This window comes from Nomascus leucogenys, chromosome 13, assembly GCF_006542625.1.
Source record: "Nomascus leucogenys isolate Asia chromosome 13, Asia_NLE_v1, whole genome shotgun sequence".
Classification (NCBI taxonomy): Eukaryota; Metazoa; Chordata; class Mammalia; order Primates; family Hylobatidae; genus Nomascus; species Nomascus leucogenys.
In genome coordinates this window covers 26181897-26195133 of record NC_044393.1, presented here as the reverse complement: position 1 = coordinate 26195133, position 13237 = coordinate 26181897, and the positions used below count along the sequence as shown (strand labels likewise).

Here is a 13237-nt window from a genome sequence, read left to right as displayed (position 1 = left end):
TCATGCCATCTTCTCTCTGAAGTTGCAGACAGTTTGTCTCCTCGCCCCCATTAAATTTGAATGTCCTATACCAGTTGGGAGCTCAGCAAATATTTGTCGACTTGAATTGGATGCTTATTTTTCAGGCATTTTGAAGACATTGACTATCAGATCAGTAGTGAATAATCTCTCACATACCTCACCAAGTCTGCAACCAAAAAACCTAAGATAACAGGCTCAAGTATTGGTATTTTTATTGTCTCAGCCATCACCTTCCCCGTGAACTTCAGACTTCTCTGGGCACAGTGCAAGTGCCCATGGTTTGCAGTTGACCAGGTCACTAGAGAGAATCTAGTCATTTGGCAAATGTTGATGAGGTGCCCACTCTGGGAATATGCAAGGCCAGGCACCGGCTGGGGGTGAGAAGCGAAAGTGCTAAGAAAAGAATGGGCCTAGGGATGGTGCCGCAGACGAAGGCTGGAGGATCCAGGGAATGGGGAGAGGTCATCTAAGGCTAGAGTCACCCTAAACTCTAGGGGGGCTAGTTTTGTGGCTGAGCATTCGTGCTGAACCTAAAAAGGTAGGGATGTCTAAGGCATTGTCAGCCTGGAGTGAAACAGCAAAGGAGCAGCAGTGGGAAGCCAAGTGAAGGGGGTGAGGAGGGGGCACCTTCCACGAGTGGAGGATGTGAGAGGAAGAGCATGGGCTTTATAGCCAGGCTTCTTCCTGGTTCTCCAACTGTGGGCAAACAGTTGAACTGCCTTATCCTTATTTTCTTCCTGGATGGTGTTTGTTTTGTGTTTAAGGTGTATGTCCCAGTTTGTGTACTTTGAGAAGTTATGTATGTGGGGATACGGTGTCGGTGAATGTATTATGCACGAAAGCTGCTTGCACAGGGCCTGGCACACAGAAGGTGGTCAGAGAACCTTTAGCTTTCTTTTCTCTACAAGGACTGTTTGTGTCCCCCTACCCCACCCCTGCACACGTGTACACACCCACTGTCCCGAGTCCCTGCTACTGCAAGGTTTTGCATGACTTGACTCTTCCCTGCTTCTCCAACCCCTTCTCCTGCCACTAGGCCCCTCCTGCCACACAGCCTTTCTTTCCTTCTTTACATTTGCCACTCCCTTCTGCCCTGAGCCTCCTCTCTGCTATCAGGTCTCAGTAAAATGTCGCCTCCTCAGAGAGGCTTTCAGCGATTACCATTTGTAAGAGAGCCCTCTCTCCCCAGCTGCTTCAGAACCTGTAATTATTTCATTTATTTGTTTACTCTCTGTCTCTGGGACTGTAATCTCTCTTGTTCATCGTTTTCTCAGGACATCATGCCTGACATTCAGTAAATGAAAGACCACTGCTCATTAGGTGAAATTAATATCTGTCTGTGAGTATTAAGGAAGATAGGGGCGAGTCACCCTGCGCTTTCCACATTATTCCTTAACACTAATTTTTAACCCTGGTTTTTGTTTTCTCTGTGATTAGACCTGTCACCAAAAATATTTAAGTACAGTTCTGTGGATTCTGTGGCATAACTATAGCAATATTTCATAAGGAAAAATACTTCTACTTCGAAGAATCAACAGGCCTGATAGTTAATCCTATACATATTCAGTTCAAATCACGTTTTACAATAATCTGTAACTAGCAAAGACTTCCATGTCTTCGGCCGTGGCCTTCTGCTTTTATGTTGTATTCAAAGTCTGTGAGATTCCAGGGCCATAATGTCTCCGGACATACCCTAGGGGTTTCTGGTGAACAAGATTTGACCTGAACTTTTCAAGGGCATGTAATTCTTGAGACCCATCTAGTGAGCAGCAGTTCTTGTGATCTGTAAATATCCAGGGTTCTTGTCTCAGCAGATTTCACCTGACTCTCCGAACGACTTGAAGCCCAGAAAATACTAAGATGCCTGTTGTTGGGAAGGCATCCTGACTTCTTGTTGATTCCTTCCCGTTTCCATTGGCTAAGTGTACAGAGCATGCCTGGCTTTTGACTGTCAGAAAGAAGACATAATTATATAGGTACTAGCAGGAATTTTTCTAAAAGAGGGAGGAGAGCCTTGGAGAGAGGTTTTCTCTTTTTTAGTTCCTGGGGAAATTATACTCAGCAGGTTTGTTCAATAAAGTGTTCTTACCACATACTTTGCACCGTAATGACTTACAAATTGCATGCTAATTTTGTCACAGTTAAATCATTCCAGGCTTTACCTGAAAAGAAAAAGATGGACTCCTTGTAATGAAACAGTATCCACAGGACTTGATGTCTTAAACAGACTTTGTCCTTTGCATTTGAAGCTCATTTAAAGATTTATATGGAAGGGGGTGAAGTGCAGGAGTGAATGTGTGGGGTACGTGCGCCTAACACACTGGGTGAGATGGTAGACAGTGAAAGTGTGAGGCTGCCATCGATTCTTCTGCTAACTTGCTGGAAGATTCTGGGGCAAGCTTTGAAAAAGAATCCTGCTGAGAGTTCCTCCCAGCTCCCTTCCCATTGCCAGCTTTTTTTTTTTGAGACAGGATCTCATTCTGTCACCCAGGCTGGAGTGCAGTGGCATGGCATGATCCCAGCTCACTGCAGCCTCAAACTCCCAGGCTCAAGTAATCCTCCCGCCCCAGCCTCCCGAGTAGCTGAGACCTCAGGTGCGTGCCACCACGCCCAGCTAATGTTTGCATTTTTTTGTAGAGACGAGGTCTTGCTATGTTGCCCAGGGTGTTCTCAAACCCCTGTGCTCAAGCAAACCTCATGCCTCAGCCTCCCAAAGTGCTGGAGTTTCAGACCTGAGCCACTGCGCCTAGCCTAGGCTCTTCTTTAAACCTGTGGTTCCCAAACTTTCTCAGTCCATAGATTTGCCAAAACATAGCTTACAGCCAGTAAAAGCTAGTGACAAGGGGGCTGGGGATGGAGGATTACTAATACCCAGTTTCGACCATTTGCTCATTCACCCTCTATTGCCTCCCTGCCTGCCCCCTTGCCAATCACAATCATCCTTTTTACTCTTGGAAGAGAAGTCAGAGGACCTGAATTCTGGTCCCACACCTCTGCCACTTACCTTGCAGTATGACCTTGGGCACTGTTTTGCCTTCCTGATCCTCTCTGTTCTCATTCAGTGGTGCTCATAGGCTCTCTCTCCCTCTGTCAAGCTCATCGGCTTGTTGCAAGGTCTGATGAGATTGGGGCTAAGTGCCAGGGCCTCCCGAATCTCTGCAGACTCATGTAGCCAGTTGCCACCTGGACATCACCCATAGGCTCTTCTGACTTAGCGAGTCCAAAACCAGGCTTGTGGCCCTAGCCCTGTATAATCTCTTCCCCTACTCCCATATTAGGGCAGTTTACCGGTTTGACCAGATCAAAAACCTAGGCATCATCTGTTTGCTCCTCTCCCTCCACCTCCCACCTCTCATAGTCTGGTCAACTTTACCTCTGATATCTCCGCAGCCTATCCGCTTTTCTCTGTCTGTACTACCAATACTTAACATTCAGGCTACCATCATTTGTTTTCTTCCATTAGTGCAGCACCCGCCTAACTAACTAGTCTGCCTATCTGTAGGTTTGGGCCCTCCAGTTCATTTTCTACACAGCAACCAGAGATTTTTCTAAAATGAAAATTCACGTATGCACTTCTCCACCCAAACACAGTAAACAGTGGCCTTGCATCGCCCTCGGGATGCAGTCTAACCTCCTGCGCTGGCCTCATGGTGTCTCGCCCAGTTTGGCCCCTGCTGGCTGCTCTAGCTACATCCCTCACCCTTGTGCGAAAGCCATTCTGTATCACTTGTGCTTCCTGACCTTGTGCTTTCTCAAACCTTCTAGATATTGGCCCATTGCTCTGAACTCTGCCCAGAATACCTCTCTGTGCCATCTTTTCCACATCCCTTTCATGAAGCTGGCTAATGTATTACTCTGTATCCTTCAGAATTTTGGCAAACAAATTAGTCAATAAACATGTATTGAGTGTCTGTCATATACTAAGCATTCTGCTTAGCGTTTCCCTGACCATTTCTGCAGAAAGTCTTCCCTGAGAGCACCTGGAGCCCCTCCTGTGTGCCCCAAGTGCACCCTTGCACTGCAGCCTCAGGCTGAAGATCAGGGACTCTGGAGCCAGACTGGGTCGACATAAATCCTGGCTCTGACTCCTACCAGCTGACTCCTACAAGCAAGTTACTTAAACTCTCTGCTTCAGTTTCTTCATCAGTGAAAGGATGAGAATAATAGTACCTATCATGTAGGATTGTGGGGAGGATTAAGTAAATGTAGTGTATGTAAATCACTTGGAATATTTCCTGGCACAGGGAAGTATGCCCTAAGTGGTAGCTATTATTACAAGTGTTTTGGGCCTGCATGCTTATCTGTCTCTGCCTCTAAACTAACTCTAAGTCTTCACAAATAGGGACCAATCTTATTTACTTTCTCCTTTTCTCCGGTAAGGTTGTCATTTTCAGCTTTGTATTATTGCATTGCTATCACAGAAGTACTGATTCTCTCAAGACCAGAGTATAAGTTGTCAAAATTCAAATGAGCAGTCTGGGTTTTTTTTTTAGGGGGGGATGTAAATTTAGAAATTGACTGAATTTAAGTAAATTTAGAATTTGCATCACACTTGTGATGGTGGCATTATGGTAATATGGAAGGAACATGAGTATGGCGTCATGCAAGCCCAAGGTTAAATCCCAGCTCTGCCACAGGTGATCTCTGTTCACTTGGGAACTGCCTTGCCCTGTGTGTGTGTGTGTGTGTGTGTCCATTTTCATGATAGCTTTATTATAGGGTCATTTTGAAGATTAATGAGATTGTTTGTAAAAGCCTGCCACATGCTTATGTGCTGAGACAGAACTAACATGTAGCCAGTCACTTGTTTGTGGGCAAAGCTGTGGCCTGAGAGCCTTGGATTCTTACCAAAACTGCCATCAGTTAGCTGTGCATTTTTGAAAGAATTTTCTTTTACTGATTCTCCAGCCTCAGTTTCCCCAGCTAAAAGACTTGCAGTTTCTAGGATTCTTCTCTAATAGTCTACCCTATTTTAGAAGCTTTTGGAGGAAGATTTGTTTTGCTGGTGTTGATGCTTCTCCCATCTCTGGTTACTTCCCTCTCCCGTGGTTCAGGTTTCTCCCCTTGCTTTGGAAGAAAGCAACTAGCATTTTCCGAATGGTGAGGCAGTTCCCACCCATGACTAGAGACCGAGTGGAGGCTTCAGGTTTCAGCTCTGAGTCATGTCCCATGTTATTAAGGCAAGAGAGGTTCATGTTGGCTTCATAGCAGCCTCTTTTGTGACTGTCTCCTTTTATCAGCAAGGGGCAGCTCACTGCCTGTCAGGGGCAGATTAGAAATGACATCCGCATGCTTATTTGGAGGGCTTGCGACTTGACTGCTGAAAGAGGTGGAGGCGTGTGGAAAGATGGTGATTTGGTAGTGCTCCCGAGGACAGATTAACATTTAAAGTGAGTATGTGGCTGGAAGAGGGGGAAATACACACACACAACCCTGCAGAAATGGCACCTTGGCGCTACACATACCACCTCCTTGTGTATCTTTGGAGATGAATCTGTTTATTTTAGCAGCCCCCAAACAGGCTTATGCTGCTGTGAATTGCAATCTGTTCTACTTAATGCGCCATTCACTGAATTACCATCTAAGTTTTTATTCTAGCCCTCTCTTATGGAATGAACAAAACAAAACCTATCAGAGTATCTCTCTCTCTTTTTTTTTTTTTTTTTTTTTTTAGCCCTCTCAGATTGCATGTGGAATTTGCGGTGTAGCTATAGATTTTTGTTTCCTTTTTTAAAGTTTCTTGAATTTATAGGGAAACTATAGGCCAAGAAGCTAGGTGACCTTACATTTTAATGCTACTGGTTTGCGTCAGTCTCCAGATACGGCATAAAGAAAAATATCCCATCTATTTGTTTATATGCTAATACTATGAAAAGTCCATAAAACACAGACTTTTTCCTTTTTTGAACTATGAAAGTGAACACAGCCTTGGAGCCAAATTTGCATGGGTTTCTGTCCTGTTTCTGTTGTTTCCTGTTCCCCGTGAGCTTTTTGGCCTTAGGAGAGATTCATCTCTTTAAGCCTCAGTTTCCCATTTGAAAAGTAGAAATAGTAATAGTTTTTACCTCTTGGAATTCTTGCGAGGAAAAATGAGAAATCCGTGAAAGTGCTTAGCACGGTGCCTGGCACTCAGTAAGGACTCGAGAAATTTCACTATTGTTAGGATTCGGTTTTTGCTGTCGTCTCTTGCCAGCATGAAAGAACTAATAGAGAAGGCCTAGGACTATGGAATCACATTCCACTCAAGTCTCCAACTGAAACCCAATGGTAGTCATTTGGCATCTGTCTCAATTTTTCCATCTGTGAAATCTGAAAATGGTATTTGTTGTACATACTCAACACAGGGCATGTACAGCAGGTAAGATTAATGCAGGTGCCCTGCTTTGCACAGTAAAAAATGCAGCATGAATGCTGAGTTGTCATTGCTTCACAAAGAAGGCAGTCACCTTCAGGCTCTTCAAAGGTGAGAGTTGAGTGAATTGATTTGTGGAAGACTCTCTTTAAATCTTAACTCTCCTGTCTTGTTCAGATACAGTCCAACGTACGTATAGATTTTCACTCTGAAGTTTTGTAAAGTGAGAAATATTTACAACACTTAAGGAAGTTACTGGATTCTTGGAACGTCCCTTTAATCTCTGTTCATCATATTCCCATTTGAAGGGTGCGTGATTTGCATGTCCCTGTTGTCTTAAAATGGCCGAATGTCACAGCAGATCCAGGGGTTGTGTCTTTGTCACAGGGAAGATGAACTTATTGATGAAAGGATGAGCTAATCATCAGTGTTGGCCATCATGTCCTGTTGCGGTGGTGATGTGTGTCTCCAGCTTGAGGCATTTCTCGTAGCGGCTCCTCTCTCTGGGAACGCCATCAGCCAACATCCTAAATCCATCCACATACCCATATGCAGGTAGAAATCCGTTACAGCTGGCTAGACATGCCACAGATGATCAAAGCCAAAAGGACCTTCAAGAGCACCGGATCAGGGAAACAGGGGTGAGGCACGCTGCCACTCTCCCCTCCTGCAGTCAGGGTGGGCATTGCTAATGATTTCAGGGCTGTTTCCCACTGAGCTTCGCCTCGGCTTCACGACGGTTTTTTGTATCATACTCTGTACTCACTGCAGTGGGTTGAGTTGGCACTTGGGATGAACCCTGTTTGCCTTCCCTGATCTAGTGCAGGCTTCCTGTTTCCAAGTAAGAAGCTGAGGCCAAGAAAAGTTAAATGACTCACCTAAGGACACTAGTAAATTAGTATTTGAGCTGGGATCTGATCCCATCTTCTTAGTGCTCTGTTCCACCTTGGCAGAGGAACTTATTTGTAGAATTTATAATATATATCATAGTTCAGAGGAGTTCCAGTATCTAATTTGAATGCTTCCTGCACTCACACAAGGTCTCTTGAGGGAGAAAGGAGGCAAGGGGAAGCTGAGTGCCTTCTTTAGAATGGGATATTTGTAACCTGTTAGTTCAGTCTCCATGTGCTAAGGAGGTTGGGCTGCAGGTATGATCCCCCACACGGGCCAGCTAACTTCCCTCTGTCCATTGTCTAGCCATTTTTAAAACATGTCTCATTGTCAGTGGGGCATAATTCAGTTTTTCCCTACCACTAGAGAAACAAGTCCGCTTGTTTATCTTTAGTGCATAATGGTCAGAGTATTATAGATCAGACTCCTTCACTTCCTTCAGGACCTTTGATGAGGGAAGGTATAAGGCAGGGAGAAGCTTGTGATGATAATTTTTTTCTAGAACTTTTACATTGCTTCTCCAGAGACTGAATCCTAGCCATCCGATCATGAGTGGAGTTGACAACAGCCATTTTGGAGTTTCAGGCACCCTTCGAAGTTCTTTCAGATGGCCAGCTCTACCTCATCATGCACAGATAGCCAAGGAATCATCTCAAGTCTTTATCTCAAGATCAGCTTTTTATGTGGCATCTTGGGGACCCATAAAACAAGTCAGAAGTGTATTAATCCATTTAGAAGTTGACACTGTCTGTATGGAGTAAGATGGGCAGAGAATAAAGGTGATGCCATCTTCTTTTTAAAACAGACCAAAACTTGAGAAGATAGAGAACTGTGCCCACACTTTCTCACTTTCTTGTTTTCCGTAATCATTCTGATTATTTTATTTCCTTTTAAACACTGAGTACACATTTATGTTTGGCTTCCCTGAATCCATTCAGCAGTAAATATTCCATGCCACAGAGTTGTAACAGGCTAGATAAGGTGCTATTCTGACAACAGTCAACTTCACTGCATGCTGGTTTCTATGGCACTTCTAAAACTGTCAGGGCAGAAACTTCGTCTTCAGAAGCCAATCTCTGTTTCATCTCTGTGCATGTTCAATGCTGCAATGATGATGCCTTTCTTGGAGATGAGCTATAGTCGTATCTCAGATCTACATTTGAAAATTTCACTTTCAAATCATGTGGCCATATGGCTAAAAGTAGAATGTCGAATTGAACATTGTCAGAGTCTTGAAGTTCTGAGGAAAGAGAAGAAAGTGGAGTTTGGCATTGCTCTCTTGAGTTTGTCCTTTCTAAATGACAATATAGAGAAACTAGAAGGTGCAGTGTGTACCTGCCTGGTTAAAAGAAGATCAGATGATGGAGAAAAGTACGGAAACGGAAAAAGTCACCAGGGATACTTCTGACCTAATTAGAGAAACTTAATTTTGCTAAGCTCCGTTCTTGAGCCTCCCTATCACTCTAATATTTAACGTCTTCCTTTGTTCTCCAGACAGCTCTGAAATCTATACCCACACAAACATGGTAGCATGAAAAGAACATGGACTAGGGTTTGAGTCCCAGTTCTGCCACCCACTAGCCTTGAGGAGCTTGTTCTGCCTGAGCCAGCTTCCTCATCTAAAATGGGGGTAAGAATCCCTGCCTCTCAATATTATTATTATTATTATTATTATTATTATTTGAGATGGAGTTTTGCTCTGTCCCCCAGGCTGAGTGCAGTGGCGCGATCTTGGCTCCCTGCAACTTCTGCCTCCAAGGTTCAAGTGATTCTCCTGCCTCAGTCTCCTGAGTACCTGGGGTTACAGGTGTGCACCACCACTCCTGGTTAATTTTTGTATTTTTAGTAGAAACAGGTTTCACCATGTTGGCCAGGCTGCTGTCAAACTCCTGGCCTCAAATGATTCGCCCGCCTCAGCCTCCCAAAGTGCTAGGATTACACATGTGAGCCACAGCGCCTGGCCCCTGCTTCTCAATATTTCTGAGAAGTAAAGGAGTTAATATACAGAAAGCCCTTGGCACTATCCTGACAATAGTAAGTCCTCAGTAACACTAGCTGCTGCTCTCTGGTAGGTGGGTAATGATAGCAGTAGTTATTATCCAGACTGCTTCACGCAATGCCTAGTATGTAATAATCAATCAAAAATAATATGATCTACCGAAAGCTGTGATCTAATAAGCCAAAAAAAAAAAAAAAACCTCCCCTTACCCCTTTCTAATGTTTGCATTAGTGATACTGATGTCCCACTGTTGTTCTCTCCAAGTTGACTTTTCTGTGCCTTTGTGCATGCTCTTATCTCCTCTGCTTGGAATGTCCCTTTCAGCCTGTCAAACTCCTTCAAAATCCAGCTCAGATGTTACATTTTCTTTAAGCACTCCTGACCCCACCCCCCAAATAGACTTAGTCCAGCCTTCTTCTGGGTTCCCACAGCTCTCAGTACAGTTTGAAAGGTCCTTTATAATAGTCATTATTACATTTTTCAAAAATAATTTCATATTCATTAACCTCATTAGATTATAAGCACCTCGATTATGTAGACTGTTTTATCTTTGCTGTCCCAGCACAGCACCTGGCACAGTTAGCTGTTCAAGACATCTCTATTGAGTGGGTAAATGAATGAGTTCCACTCCAGGTTCCTGTGTTTGTGACCTCCAGGGGCCTCTTCTCTTCCCTTCCCCTTCTCACACAGGCTGATGCCCTATGTGCATGCCACATAGGCTATGCACTCTACCTGCCTCTCGATGCTCTAAGCCGATGTGTCCATCATTTGGCTGTTTGCATATTCTGATTCATGACATTTTCCTGCACAGTGCTGGCTGACACTCTGTAGCCCATCATCTCTGACTTCTCTGGCTGGCCTGTATGCCTGCCATCAGCTCGCCCTCCAAGGCACAGTCCTTCCCTATTTCCTGATGTTTTCACTTCTGCCCCAGCCATGCAAGTCTCAGCACACACAGCTCATTAAATAGCTTTGAACCTCTCCCTTCTTTTTTTTCAATACTATTTGGCAAATGCTTTCCAAGAGCCTACTAAGGGCCGGGCACAGCGCCTCACGCCTGTAATCCCAGCACTTTTGGAGGCCGAGGCGGTTAGATCACCTGAGGTCAGAGATTGGAGACCAGCCTGGCCAACATGCTGAAACCACATCTCTACTAAAAATACAAAAATTAGCTGGGTGTGGTGGCAGGCACCTGTAATCCCAGCTACTTGGGAGGCTGAGGCAGGAGAGTCGCTTGAACCTGGCACTCCAGCCTGGGTGACGAGCAAAACTCCTTCTCAAAAAAAAAAAAAAGAGCCTACTAAGCAGAAAAAATGCTGCACAAGGTGCTTCCTAGGGTACAAAGATGAGCACAGTACAGCTCTTCGTTTCAAGGAATGCACACAAGGAAGAGGCACAGATCCAAATGGCTAGTTCAAGGCAGGCCGTGGGAAGTACAACAGAGGTACAAATCCAGAGTGTAGGGGGTTGAAGGACTGAAAAATCATATCTGCTTGGGGTTCTTAGGGAACATTTTGTGGGGCACATCACATTGTAGACTTTCAATATATGATTATCATAGAGACTGAGGAGTGGGCGGTACCAACATGAGGAGCAAGGCGAGGAGACCAGGAAGGGAACGCAGGCCTGTCTGGCTGGGCTGGGGTGAGGGGGAGTGAGCAGAGAGTGTGGCCAACACAAGTCATTTCTTGTAGGGCCCTCACACAACGCAAAGACCATACCTCTAAGGTGCTCCATTCCATGGTTTCTGACCATCATGCGCCCTGAAACCTTACCCAAAAGTCACTTCTTCCAGGACGCCCTTACATTTCACCCAACCCCGATCAGCACCTATCACTTACAATTTTTTTAACATGTGGGCACGCTATACTTACTTTCTGGCCATTTCCTAGAAGTTTGTGACTTCCACCGACCTCTTCAGTGGTTAAAACCAGGGCTTCCCTTACCTTCATTTTCCTTATTTTTCTGCCTTAATTCAGTGCTTAGGGTAGTGTTCTTGCCATTAGGCACTTAGTAGGGCCAGAGTTCTCAACACTGTACCAAGTTACTCATTTCCACATCAAGGATGAATCAGACAAGATTCCTATCCCTGGGGAATCCATTTTCTAGCAACTGGTAATTATGAGCAACTTAACCTCTGTGTGCTTTGGTTTCTAATTCATACAGTGGGATGAATAATCCCTTCTCTGCCCTTTTAAATTTTGGTAGTAACTGCTGAACACTTCAGAGTTCTGGAGCAGAAAGTCATGATTATGAGCAAATGAGAAACTAAAGAGAATATTCTATTTTTAAACTCGTTGGACATGAGTCCAGTGCTCCATGACTACCTCGTGAACATTAATGCTATTACCAGATTACCAATGAATTTGCTACTAAATGAAGCTAGGAATTAGTGTTAGTGATTTGCCAGGCAGTGCAGGGCCTAGCAGTCTGCAGGCCAAAGAGGGTTCAGGTTTTGTCAGGGGCGCATGCTGCATTTCACACATCCAACACCCCCCAGGCCAAAGCTCTAATAAGTCACAGGAGTCTCCTTTGTAACCCTAGACCTCTCAGACTTGCTGTCCTCATATCCAGTCCTCCCAAGTACATTCACTCATTTACACATCAAGGATAGAGGCCTCATAGGAGCCGAGATGAAAAGTAGCCTTGTGTTGCTATAGGCTGGCCCCCCGGGCAAATAAAGAAGTGCATTATCTGTGTCTAAATAGTCTCTGAAGGATCCTTGGTGGAGATTGATGACCACAGTGGTGAGTTCTTCAAATGTGGAAGAGTGGAAGGCAGGATCCCAAGGGCTTCCATCAGTGACAGGAGTCCGGGTTGTCAGAAGGAACGGTGGCCATAAAGCTACCAACAGAGTTATGAAATGGACTGTTGCCATCAGAAGCATGTATTGAGCACCTGCCTTCTTAGGCCCATGCGCTAGTCACGCAGAACAAGTCCCCACACTGAGTTCTCACTCCTGAGAGCTCATAGCCCAAACCAGATGTCTGACTGGATGCAATCGTTCACACCTGTAATCCCATCACTTTGGGAGGCCAAGGCAGGAGGATCACTTGAACCTAGGAGCTCAAAGAACAGCCAAGGCAACATAGTGAGACCCTGTCTCTACACACACAAAAAAGTTTTAATTAGCTGAGTGTGGTGGCATGCACCTCTAGTTCTAGCTATTTGAGAGGCTAAGGTGGGAGGATCACTGGAGCCCAGGAAGTCGAAGCTGCAGTGAGCTGTCATCATGCCACTGCACTCCAGACTGGATGACAGTAAGACCCTGTCTCAAACAAACAAAACAAAAAAAACAGAGATGTCTTTTTTCCTCTCATTGTCTCATTGGCTGCATAGATGTGTACTGAGCTAGGGCCCTACCTTCACAGAGCTCACAGTCCACTCTCACGAAATAAAGGCTGCAGACAGAGACAGCTGGTGGGGACTGAAGTCAGTGTGAAGATGATGGGGAGGAGAGGAGGTCATGTTGCAGAGTGGTTTGTCAAGGTGCTCTCAGCAATTTTAGAAAGGAGCAGTTGTTAGCCTTAAAATCAGGAAAGCTTTTGTTATGGACGTAGCTGAAAAATGATGTGAGCTTGAACCATACCCCAGAATCCCAAGGAGGGAAAGCAGTAGGGCCCTGAGCTGTCTTGGCAGAAGTGTTCACAGTGCCCAGGATGAGGGGTGAGAGGATTGGGGTTGGGGGATGGTAAAGATGTTAAAAATTGATTGCACAACTCAATATATAAAAGCTGTTAGATTGTACACTTTCAATGGATGAATTGTATAGTATGTGAATTATATTTCAATAAAGCTGGGTTTTTTTTTTTTTTTAAAGGAATCTACCAGGGAGAACTGGATATGAGGATAGCAAGTCTGAGAGGTCTAGGGTTACAAAGGAGACTCCTGTGACTTAATTAGGGCTTTGGCCTGGGGAGTGTTGGACGTGCGAAATGCAACATGCCCTCTGACAAAACACCTAAGCCAGAGGG

At 44.8% G+C, this 13237-nt stretch overlaps 1 protein-coding gene across 1 annotated transcript in view; it reads left to right on the top strand.

Moving 5' to 3' along the window:
* CTNNBL1 (catenin beta like 1) overlaps positions 1–13237 on the top strand; it is a 177844-nt gene that overhangs the window by 151400 nt on the left and 13207 nt on the right. The gene's annotated exons all lie outside the window — the stretch shown is intronic.